The sequence below is a fragment of the Lycorma delicatula genome, chromosome 1 (assembly GCF_047948215.1).
Source record: "Lycorma delicatula isolate Av1 chromosome 1, ASM4794821v1, whole genome shotgun sequence".
Classification (NCBI taxonomy): domain Eukaryota; kingdom Metazoa; phylum Arthropoda; class Insecta; order Hemiptera; family Fulgoridae; genus Lycorma; species Lycorma delicatula.
The window spans coordinates 239,264,688-239,277,891 of record NC_134455.1 but is presented as its reverse complement, the minus strand read 5'-3'; the positions used below and the strand labels follow the sequence as shown (position 1 = coordinate 239,277,891).

The 13,204-nt window shown below is 32.4% G+C and overlaps 1 protein-coding gene across 1 annotated transcript in view; it reads left to right on the top strand.

Annotated features, from left to right (window-relative positions):
- The first annotated feature begins 1,003 nt into the window (after positions 1–1,003).
- Positions 1,004–13,204, top strand: part of nord (neuron derived neurotrophic factor nord) — a 157,796-nt gene continuing 145,595 nt past the window's right edge. The window contains exon 1 of the mRNA XM_075374707.1: positions 1,004–1,159. The gene's annotated coding sequence lies outside the window, so the exon portion shown is untranslated. The remainder of the gene's footprint in view (positions 1,160–13,204) is intronic.

Genomic DNA, 13,204 nt, shown 5'->3' with positions numbered 1-13,204 from the left:
TATTAAAGAAATGAATTCTTTATAAACTAATACTAAATTCACTTTAAACAGAGAAAATAATACCAGCATTGATTACTTGGACGCAAAATTTATCAAAACTCTTATCACTAATAAAATCGATATAGACATTTCTAGAAAGCCAATCAAACGGAATACTATAATACATTTCAAATGTTTTCGTCCTTGGAGTCAAATGACAATCTTTATTTCAGTAATTCACAGAGCGTTAAAATACTTAAAATATAATAATATAAAATTAAATAATGAAATAAATAATATTAAATACAGCTTTAAATAATGATATATTACTAAATTAATAAATAAAATATACCAGAATAAAAAATAAAATTCCCATAAAGAACAAAACAATGATAACGAATAATAATATAATAAATGAATATACTAAATTGAATACAATATAAATTATAATAAATTTAATAAAATATTTAAAACTTTTAAATTAAAAACAGCGTACACAACAAACAATAAAATACATAAATAATGAAGATTTATAACAATAAATCAAGATAATAACTATAATTTAGAAAAACAAGTTTTCGTTTTTGTTTTGTCTGTGTTTGATTTCGCAATTAAGACTATGCAGTCTTAATTGCAAAAACTGTGACTTAAAATATATTGGAATGATAAATCGTTCATTCGCCATAAGAATTAAAAAACATATTAATTGTATAATTAAAAATAATAAAGAAAAATCTAATTTCGCTAAACACATTTTAGAAACTAGATATAATTAATAACAAATGTATTAAAATATTAGAATACACTAATAATTATTATAAAACCAGCATATTAGAAGAATTTCATAAATATTTGAATAATAATAAATTAATGAACGCACAAATTTGACAATGATATCCTATATAAACAAGTTATACAGTAACTGATTGTTAATAGGTTGGTACTATTTCATTTATATTTCATAATAGTCGTAAACATCTGACGGACATGACCTTACAGTCTTATTGACGTATAAATTATTTTTTTTATTTCTTGACGACCGACTATTATGAAGTAGAAATTTTAGTTTTAATATAATTATACATATTACATATGAATTTTGACTTAGCTTCTTATAAGAAATCCCTGATGATGGAGTAGCAACACCGAAAGTACTTGGAAATACATTTTAAATTTGTTGGTAAGTGGAATTTTAAGTTATACAATAATTATTTTATAGTGATATAGTTTCCTTCAGCCATTGAGCAAGGTCAACCTGGGCCTTATATCAAATCACTATTTTACGTTATTTTTTACTAATTTCGATGTTTACTGTGTGCATTTCTGTGTGCTTTTTGTATAATTATTTATTAATTGTTTTTCTTAATGCAACATATTAGGTTCACACTTTTCTGTTGTACTTTAACCCGTTTTAGGTCATTCCGGCTTCCCAAAATTTAATTTTCAGTGGATGGTTGAGGGTAAAAGAATTACCGCAAAGTGGTGTGTGGAAGCCATCTAAATGTTTTTTTTATTATTGTTTTTCTTGTTATTATTATTGATAATAATTATCTCGATCTGTTTCGAGATAATTTGGACGTTCTTCTTGTTACTGAGTCTGATGTTTCCAGAGTTATTGGCGTGCTTCGACCTCGTCCGGCTGCGGAATATCACGATAATCCGCCCTATAGAATAAAAAGATTATCTGTTCTGTTATCACCAGTCCTTGCATGGATATGTAACTTGAGCCTAGAAAATGTGTATTTCCAAAATCCTGGAAACTAGCTTTGTTTCGCCTTTGCCGAAGAAAGGTCACCTTCATAAGTTCAAAAATTACAGGCCCACATTTATACTGTGCTGTGTCACTAAGGTATTCGACAAAATTGTCCACTACCATTTTTATGGCAATTAACAATTTAACTTGCCAAGACAACATGGTTTTATGAATGGTAAATCAAGGTTGACCACTCTTAACCATATATATATATGTTGTGTTTTGTTACACCGTTAGTTAACAATAGAGAGTAACAAGTGGATACTGTATACACTATATATAAGTACAGTATAGTATAAGTGGATATTCTACTATATATTTTGGTTTCTGTAAAGAATTTGATACATAATATCCTACTCCGAAAAAGTTCCTGGTATGGTATAATAGGAAAGATATTGGAATGGCTGGGCTCGTATCTCAATAATAGATCCTTTATTGTGAAGGTGGCTAATAACTTATAGCGACCTCATTAGCCTATGTGGTTAATGAGATGTACTTATGTAGTGACCTCAGGGGTTCCACAAGGATCCAACTTCGGGACATTGTTATTTTCCCTTTTTTGCTAATAATGTCGCCAAAACCATCAAAAAGAGTACTTATTAATATACGAATGATTTACTGTGCAGATTTTAATGAAAATCTATGGAGCTATTAGTAATTTTCATTATTTCCTTGCTTTGCAAAGTAATATACTTAATTTTCAATAGGTCTGTCAACAACAAGATGCAGTTGAATCTGGATAAGACCAATGTCCTTTTAAGAAAGTCTGCATGCTTTGACTATAAGGTGGCCGATATGAAATCTAGCGTGCAACTAATATCCGTGACCTGCACGTCTATTTTGGTGTCAAACTATTAATTAATGGCCATTGTGATAAGGTGAATTCCAAGGCCAGACATTTTTTTGGCTTACTCCTTTAGGTCGGTAGGAGATTTCGCAGAGTCTGCACAATCATACACATTTATAAGCCTATCGTTAGAGCGATACTTCACTACTGCTCTAAGATCTAGAATTACGATAGAGAGATTACTAATACGTAGGTTGAGGCTGTCCAGGTCAAGCTATTATCACCATTTCGTCATCAGGGCTTATGGGAGAGGGATGCGTATTGTGAAGAAGAATGCCGGACTCTGAACAGTCCTACACTCAGTACAAGAAGAACCATGTACGATACGTTCTTTGTGTTCCAGGCTCTGATATTTTGACCCCATATTTGCCATATATTATATTATATTTTGTCGACATATTTGCCATTGGGCTAAGAGTGCTTGACATTGCAAGCAGAAGTCGGAATATACCTGTCCACACATATGTGAAAATTTAGCTCCTTTAGAAAGTTGCATCCACACATTAAATTCTCCCTGTTGCAACAGTGATTTGGATATCTTTGCCACAAACTTGGATGCTTTCAAAAAAATAATTGACGTTTTTCTTGATACCTATAGTATACCTTATTCTGTTATATCTTTTAGAATCTCCGATGTCGTTGTCTGTTTCAAATGGTTTGTATTACTATATAATGTACTGTTTGGCATACCTGACGTTGATATAAAATTATAATTATTATTGTTAGAATCACCATTATCGTTGTTCTTATTATTATCTTATACGAAGGTTGATCTTATTTACATTTATTGTTGCTTGGATTTTTTTTATGTTGCCTTTATTATATTTAAAATATGCAAAGTCTTAGATAGCTGTTATATTATAAATAAAATTGTTATGATTTGTTTTTTTAAGTTTTAGGCTCATTGACTGCTATGGTCTTTAGCCAATTCTACAAAAAAAAAGAAAAGAATAGAAAAAAAATATTTCCCTTCTCTAAAAAGAGCATAAGTGACGTAGTCAAGGACTAGTCTTGTCAAAAACAGCATCTAAAGATGCTGTTTTTGACGAGTTGTAAATGGTTATTGAAACCCCAAAAACACAACATAACTAGGGTATAAAGACCATTGTTATTTTAAATCTTTCTAACCATTTCTTACGAAATTTGGTCAAAATTTGTGAAAAATAAAACTTTTCTGTGATGAAAATTAAACCGCACATTAAAAGGTCTCTTAAACAAAAAGTGGCAAGGGTGTAAAGAGTCCCTGCCATTTAACACCGCACAGAAAACTTATAATAAAACCTTAATAAATACGTATACAAATTTCATATTAATAAAAATGTAAAAATACAATTTAAATGTAAAATTCGTTATTTAGAAATATTATCTTCTCTTCTATAAATTCTATCGCCTCGGTTTCCCTTTCGGCTATCCTTTTTTGCTTCTTTTTCCATCTTCCTAAAGGCCTGGATGTCGATATACATGGTTTCTGAGGCCTTGGAGATGGAATCTTCAGTTCCTCCGCTGTAAGTCTCTAAAGATCTCCTGCTGCCGGCAGCGGATGAAGCCGGCTCCGGTGGCACAGTCAAAGTACATTGCAGTCCAGACTGGATGTACTCACCGCTAGAACACGTGGGGCAGTCGTGTGTTTCGCCCTCTCAGTTAAAGGCCTCCGTGCTTTCGGGGGCTTCATTGTTGTTTTCGTTAAATCTTCCTTTTCTAAGATCAGTATTTCCAGTTTCGCAGGTCCCGGAATTGGGATTTCTTTTTCAATCTTATCGTTAGCTTCAGGTTTCTTCTGCTTTTTCAATTCAATTTGCTTCGCCTTTGAATTAGTCGAAGGCTCATACTTCGGTGGAGTAGAACACCTTTGTTTTGTTAGATCTATTTTTAATTTGGACTGCTCTCCCTAGTTGTACGGTTCTTCAATTTCTGATCAATTATTCTTTAAACTAAGATTACTAAAGTTGGGGACAGTTTTGTTACCACGTCCTTTGCTTTGTTACCACGTCCTTTGCTTGCTACTGCAAGCAGTAGCAAGCATAAGACCTGGCCTTTAGCGTTCTGCTACGCACGATTTTTTTGCTTCAAAATAACTGAATCGCAATTTCTTCCTTTATTTGGACAATTCCTTGATGTTGAGCTATGTTGTCCATTACAGTCAACACATATCGGCGGATCCCTGCACGGATCATCCGGGTGCAACGTATTGCCAAATATGCAAATCTATTTCTTCGTGCATCTCGCTGCTGTATGTCCGAATTTTTGACATCTGAAACACCGCAATGGTGTTGGGATGAACGGACGCACATCAAGCCTATGAAATCCTGCTTCATTTCTCCGGACATTTAAGTCTGTTAAATGTTAACACGTGAGACCCAGATGGTAAGACTTCTCCGTTTCGTCAAGTGTTCAGCCGTCGACATGCAATGACTACGTCTCCATAAAGTTCATCTACAATTTCATCTTCGGTGCAGTTAAGCAAATCTCTGCACACAACTACTCCTTTAGAGGTATTTAGGGTACCGTGTGGTACAACCTCGAAGTCGATAATTCCAATCCTAATTGCCTTCAATAATCGGAACGACTGTATATTGATGATGGTTTCAACAAATAATCCCGTCGCAGTCTCTTTAACCGGACCTCCGGTTAAAGAGAGCTGCTTCTGTGATCCTACGAGCTATCACGAAGGAGCTCATCTTAAAAAGTCACCTCCTTCGTCTTTATTATTAAATACTTAGGAATAGGTCCTTCATTCTTTGGTCAAAGCTTGGTTCGATCCTTCTTTTCTAGAACTATAAACTCTTTCTTGTCACTAAACTTGACACTCTTCTTCCTCTTCGCTTCCAAAGAAAGAAGTTCAGGACGAGGGTTTTAACATGTGCCCTCTGCCACGGAAGATGTGAATGATAGGTTATCCGTAACCCATATTTATGTCAGTCATGATGTCACAAGATGCGGGCAGAGAGACTGTTGGGCATGAACCGGATCATCGATCTTACCTAGGTTCCTCCAGTCAGCCGCCTCCCACAAATTTAACCCGGGTCGGAGAGTCAGGTACTGCCTAACCCATGATACTGACATCCCAGGGCTCACACGTAGCAGTAAGGGCTCCGATACGCTTACCCATCGGACAATTCCAGTTAAGGACCGAAATGAGTAACTCACGCTGGACGGCGCAAAACTTCGGCAGAGCAAACTCACAGCAGCCTACCCTCAATCAGGCTCCACAACCGAAAAGAGGGATGGGCACTCCCCGTCCGCATTCCGCTCAGCGTCGGCAAACAGATTACGGTCATTCCTCCCACCTCTGCCGGAAACAGCGAAACCGAGAAGCACAACCGCAACCAGCTCGGGACCTCCAATCCCGTACTCTACAAGAGCTCCTGAGCAAGTCCATTTCCCCGTTTACTACCATTTACATCTATGTCTTTGACAGGAACGTTTTTTAACCTGAGAGAAGGATTTGAGAATTTTTATATAATTTGAGGCGAATTTTTTACACTAATAATCACGAATACTATAATTGTTGTACCTCCTAAGTTGACTATAATTTTTTTTTTAATTTAACATTTGAATTGTCATAAGTAAATATGGACGAGACCACGAATAATAATACCTCGCATGTAATTAGATTCTGTTGAACTGTCCTGTAATCTTTAGAAATATAACTACTGATCTCGAACGGTTATATTGGAGGTTATTATTAATTTCCGACGGAAATTAACATTGGTGACTTATAAAGAAGTCGATACAGACTATGAAGAGATGTTTACAGTTAAAGATGTTTTGCGTTTGTAGCATCAAAGCTAGTCTTCGTCTATTATTAGATTCAACGGGTGTTGCTCGATGCGAATCCACGTTAAGGTCATTTCTTGTTTACGATTTAATTGCAACATTTTTGTGCTGATTGGCTTTGGGATCTATTTTGCGAAGCTATTTCTTTGTAAATTTCACTCTCTCCTGCCAATTTTCCTTCACTACATCCTTAATATAACATATACATCCATCATATCATCGGAACATTCATCTTTTGCCGTAATATTCGCTTCTTCATTACATCTATGGCTACTTGAACTGAAATCTGGATATAATTGAGATTAGATCCTCTATCTTGAAGGAAACACCAAGGAGAAATTACTCATAGATTCTGTTCCAATAGATTTGGGTAAATTTTATTTTAGATAGCTGCTAGAACATTCAAGTAGTTAAAAAATGATGGAAACTTTTTTAATATCATAATGGTGATAACGAAAATATACCGCAACCAAATTCTGTATAATAAGAATAGGAATATGCTTAACCTGATAACACAGTCATAGAAAATTGCATTTCTCAGAAACAGCAGTTATCTTGTTAAACAAACTTTTGAGGTATTTAAGAGGCACATTCCTGATCTAAAAGTTTTAATTGACAAATTTCATTTAAGAGCAGCCTTGCTGAAGTTTTCCAGAGCGAGATAGAGCGTGCTCTGGAGAAATATAAGTTCTCTGCATCTGTCAACTCTGTGTCCGTGTCCCAGCTGGTTTCGAATAAGTTATCTTGCATTAACGTGCCCATCGCAACATTTTGAATAAAATGTTTCTATTAAAATGTTGAGTACAAAATCTTGATCAACTAAAAAAATTAATTCCTTGTGTCAAGTCAGGTTAGTGTCGATTGTGGATCTATCACACATAAGTGATGTATGATTTAAAGTTCTTTAAATTTGAATTTTTTGTTGACGTGTACAGCACAGGCACAGCCCAGTTTTGATTGAATTACAGTGATGTACAGATATATAAAATCAGTAGAATTTGTTTTGTCTAGGTACTTGATAATCCCTCAGGCTCTCCCGACATTTGAAGTTATCATCATCATTATTATTATTATTATTAATATTATTATTATTTCACGGATTTTTGAAGCGACTATGTCCCTCTTTTGGGGTTGAATCACCTACAATGCACACCATTCGCCAATACACACACTTACACACCACTACTCACACAAGTGCAATAACACACGCACAAAGAATGAGAAGGATAAATGCATTTTCAATCCAACACTCTCCCTAGGACGTGGGCTGTACCATTAGCGCTATGTCTTAAATGTACTCTATTCTTAAGTTACCTGGATTACCTGGACTTTCTTCAAATCCTGGTCCTTATCCTTAGGGATCATGCCAAGTGCCCCGAATGTATCGGCACTCTCTTTGTCTTCATGCCCCACCTCCTGCTGACCTCAATCTTAAGATCTTGATATTTTTATTTCTTTTCGGCAATCTTTGCATGATATTAGCATCGTTTGAAACGTCTATCAGTACCGCATTTCGCTCTTCTTGGTCCTTCAGTATAATATTTGGTCTATATTAGCCTTCACCTGTTGATTTGTGTATACTGTCATATCATACGTGATCGTATACCTGTTGTTCGTTACTTATTTTTTTTTTTTATCATTATAACTTACGATTCAATACAACAATTTTTTTGCAATTTTGACTTTTTTTAAAATGGTATTTAAATACTGTTTCTTTTAAAAAATTTAAATAATCACTTTAAAAAAATATTATTAATTAAAAGTAAATAAATTTAAAGATACAAATAAAACAATGGTAATTGAAAGCAACAGAATACAAAGAATGAAAAAACCTTAAACCTTTAAGGCTTTTTCTATGTGTTTTCATGTTGAAAGCACATAGAAAAACAGTTCTAAATCAATAAAAAATGAAACAGATTATTTTCTTCCAAACATACATTAATTATGTTTAATTATGTTCAAAGCCTAGATGAAACCAGAGAACTTAGAAATGGCAACCAACTTTAATGTTTCATGAAAGCTGTTTTTCATTATGTTGTGTTTAGTTTTTCACTTGTATAAATCTATTTATAAAGACAAAATTGAATTTAAAAAAAGAAACAAACGGTTGGAATTTTGGAGATACGTTATTATTTTCCTTAAGAGAAATTAAATTTTGCCCAAGATGTTCTGATAGTATGTGGTGATATGAATGTTTTTTTTCTTTCTTTGAAGGTTCGTATTTAAACCATATTTGGAACAGGATTAAGATTCCAATCGCTTTATTCTGAGGAAATGCGTCTTTTTTCGATCTTTTTTCTATCATCAGATTTTTCTCGATTATATTGTAATATAATTCTTTCTAACCTAAAAAAAATTATTACTTATTTACAAAAATATAACTTCTGTTCTATCACAAAATTATCTAAATTAACATATTTCGTTATATACAGCTATAAGATCTGTATTATTTTTTTTTTTTAACGTTTTACACGGTTTAAAAAAGGTTACGTGATTAGTAGAGTATTATGTGTTAAGTATTAAAACATAATTAAATCTCATGAAATTCAATGAAATTAAAAACAAAATCTATTTTAAATAATTGATGCTGCATTTCTAGATGTAGATGATAGTTTACCATGTACGATATTCTGATGTTTTATGTATTACTATAATAACGTGTAGTAGTCACGTACACAATTGCGGATTTAATACCTTTCTATCTAAGATAATACAAATCTGTTAATAAAACAGATCGGTTCATCAGGTCAGCGGAAAGTGGTACAAATAATTTAGAGCGGTATCGGCTAAACAGTCAGCTAATTGCATTTTAGGATAGATAAAAGTAATATTTTAAATAATTATTGACAAAAAATTTAATTTCTTTGATAGTAATTATAATACCGGTATTTTATTATGGTTTTTAACAGAATAAAACTTTCCAAAGATTTTTACTTGTACATAATTACTTTTTATAAGTTGAATAAAAAGTAGTATTATTAATCTTACATGTATAACCTCCGTATTCCAGGTTTGCTTAAAAAATAAAGCTTGTCAAAGTTATATGATTAAAAAGCTACATACATAAATAAAATGTAAACCAGTCGTGCAGAAATAAATGGAATTAGTTTCTTAACACTCTTTTTCTAATAAACGTTTAAAGTACCGTTTTATAATAAAAACGAGATTAATGTTAATTTATTTTTCTTAATAGTTTTATACATTGTACGCGGTTCGACCAGAATATTGAGAGGCTAACAAACTAAATATTTTCTTATAAATACAATTTATTACTGTAAAAAAGCATAGAAAATAAAGTAAATAACAACAACGGAAACTTATATTGCATTAACCACAAGATAACAACAGAAAAGTCTAAAGTTCACACAGTTCACTTACTGCAAGAATTATTACTTTCATTGTTTGCAATAGGACAACCCTATACTTTATGAATAAGTAGAATACTGTTACTTTCACGACTGTTAACCAATAACTCAGTGAACAACTTTTTTGTTCTACCACTGTCCACACTGGAATGCGTGTGATGGACTCTTCACTCCTTGTCACCAAACGCTTACTGTTATCACGGCTGCGCTGAACACGACCACGCAGAAACTACTGACTATTATCGCTGGTCCCTAGCCGTATTTATACTTCCTGCCCTGCATAACCAGTACCAGACTCGTCCATTTAATTGTTGAAGCGTAAAAATTTCCGTTGTCTGCGCCTTTACGGTTTTCTATAAATTCTGTTCCTGTTTCGGTAACTCTTCTGGTGGAAAAAGAGCGTTTGGAGGTGCCATTTTCTTACAAAGAAAAAATTGTTAAACCTGTAATTCTAAGAATCTGTTAAGGACCTCTTATATTAAGAAAAGAATTCCTTTTAAGTCCTTCTATTATTTTTTTATTTTCTATATATATATATATATATATGTATCTATGTATATATATATACATATCAGGCAAATAAAAAAAAAAAATGTTCTATATATTTCACTCTACTGAGGAAAAACCTGCAAAATCTAAAAAGCTACAAATTATATTTATATTCGTATACATTTTACTAAGTATGATTCACATATGCTGAGTGATATTAAACCAATTCGCCTTCTTTAGTTTAATTTTCAACTAGTGACTCTTAACCGTCTGTATATACATAACCTAATCATTTCGATATACCAAACAGAACAACGGTTTATTTTAAAATGAGTGTTACAATTTGTATGTAATTGTAAATATAATGTAATGTAATGTATGTAACTGAATAATTGGCCATAACTTCATTAACAATATAAACTGTACTGCAACAAATAATGCAACTATATATGCAATTTTAAAAAATAAATAAAAATAAGTTGTAGAAATAGGAATATAATATATAATTATCTTTGCATTAAAAGAGAGTATATTAGAATCATGGTTAAAACTAACTTGCAATGAAAACTTTTCATTAAAATCAAATTCGTTTTTCGTAATGAGCGAGAAATTAAGTCATACAAATGGATTTGATTAATTTGAAACGTTTTTTTTTACAATTTTTTTAATGCTATGATAGAAAGAAGCAAAACAAGTATGGTTAGTAATATGTATTCAGAAGTTCAATGCCATTTGTACGCAGTTCAATAAATATGAGTATTAATTCTCTTGCAAATACAGTTATTGCCATATTTTATTTATGCTATCACTAGGCCCCTAATAGTTACAGTATTTGAGGGAGGGCTTGAGAGCCCAGAACGCTTCGATTAATTTTTACTTCCTTGTACAACGTAAAGGAAGCAAAAATTAATCGAAGTATTGTGATCACGAAATATATATCACGAATATATTTATCTTTTTTTTTTTAATTTATTCCCCGCCTTTAAAAAATGTAATATTCTGTTTTTATCCTTTGTTTTTGGCTCTCATTTGAGTTTTACTTCCTTTTACGAAATAAAGAAAGTATTGTGATCATGAAAAATTTCGGTCCACATCAGATTTTTATTAACAGAATAGGGACCCACTCATTTGGATTGCTTTATAGTGATCAAATTTTTTTTTCTGGACGTCGGTCGGTGCGTCCGACTGAAAAAGAATCCGGTCAATTTCGTCCCTCAAAGTTAGTTTTACTCGTTCAACTTCCTCATAATTTTACCCGTTCAGCTCCGGGAAATTTTACCTTACTATTCCAATAAATTGTTCATAATAATAAGTACAGATATTACTGTATTTTCCTCTAATCATTTACGGTTTTAAAATTCCACTGAAAATTATAAACATATTTTACACTTATTAGTGATCATCAGCTGTAGATATCTTTGAAAGGAGCGCTGCAGGATATGTTTTTTCTAGCCACTTATAATAGTTTTGTCAATTCTCTATATTACATTTTTTTTTTAATATTATTATTATTTGATGCTCTTTGTCTAGCCACTTAAAACAGCTTTGTCAGTTTTCGGTGCAACTTTTATTTATTTTTTATTTTTATTTTTTTTATTATTTCTATATATTTTATTTTTTCGTTTTGTTTTTCTATCTACTTAAAATAATTTTGTCGTCTATGTTACTTTATTTTATTGGTAAAAATTTCATGCTGATATCCTCTGCATAACGCATTCGAGAACAGGTTTTCTTGGTGAATTTATCCATTTATTACCGAAGATACATTTACTTTTCTTCTATCCGTTCATATTTTGTAACATTTTCTTTGCTTCTTAATTTGATACATTATCATCCTGGAAATTTTTCAAAACATCAACCCAACTTGACAACTCTTACTAACGACAACATTTAATACAACAAGAAGCAGGTCGATATGGGTCTGTTGAATAGTTCTTGTTGTTAGCAATAATGGGAACGCAAGTGACCGGTTTGAAGAAGGAAGTTAAGTAGCGGCGAACGGAATTAGCCGACCCCGTTTTTATCATACGTTCAGGAGGGAGCAAGGGTCCTTATTGTATTCTATAGTAAAATTTCCTTTCTTGAAAGCTGAACACTTTCGTAAATTATTCTAACGGCAAAAAGAGACTATGGGTCAGATCTCTGAAAGAAGCCTGTATGTCGGGTGATTTTTGCAAAAGGCAGAAGGCCTTTCAGTTTAGCAACAACAACAAAAGGATTAACTGACTAGATCTTGACTTCCACGTAGCTCAAAACGATGGAAAATTATCATTCTATATCTTGAGAAAATCTATCTTTGTTTGTTTTTCTTGGTTAGTATCCGCTAGGATAAAAAATTCCTAAAACAAAATAGTCATGCAATCTGGTTTTCCGTCTGATAACCTAAGAGGAAATCATGAAAAATTACAATAATTATGGTATTCTTAAAGTAGGATCAGGAATTTCAAAAGTTGTATGCTGGAGGAACTAGAGAGGTAAGGAGGAGAAAAAATTAAATGTTTTGATTTGAAGACGATACAATAATTAAACCAGAATCAGATAACCAGGATTTTGAGTAGGAAAGAAATAACTAAGAAGATACAAAAACCTTATACGCTGCTCTATATAACTACAGAAAGATAATTATTTTCATCAAAATAGACTCAAAACCCACAACGTCTCTTCAGGATTTAATTCCAACCTTTATCTTTTAGAAGATAAAGAGGTAGAAACGATAAATAAATGCCTGATTTTTCTATTACTTCCTTTTTTACTCCACGGATACACTTCGAATCTTTCTTTCGCCACAATATAGTGCTTGTGTACTGTAAAACTAGTAGCAGTAAAATAACTGTTGTTACTTATAATATTAAATACTAAGTCTTTATTAGAGATACTCGATCGTGGTACATTTTTTTTTTTTTTTAGCACAGTAAATATAACCGATCTATTTTTAAAATAATAATAATCTATTCACCATAACACACTTTCCATTCTCAGAATATTCACAAAATT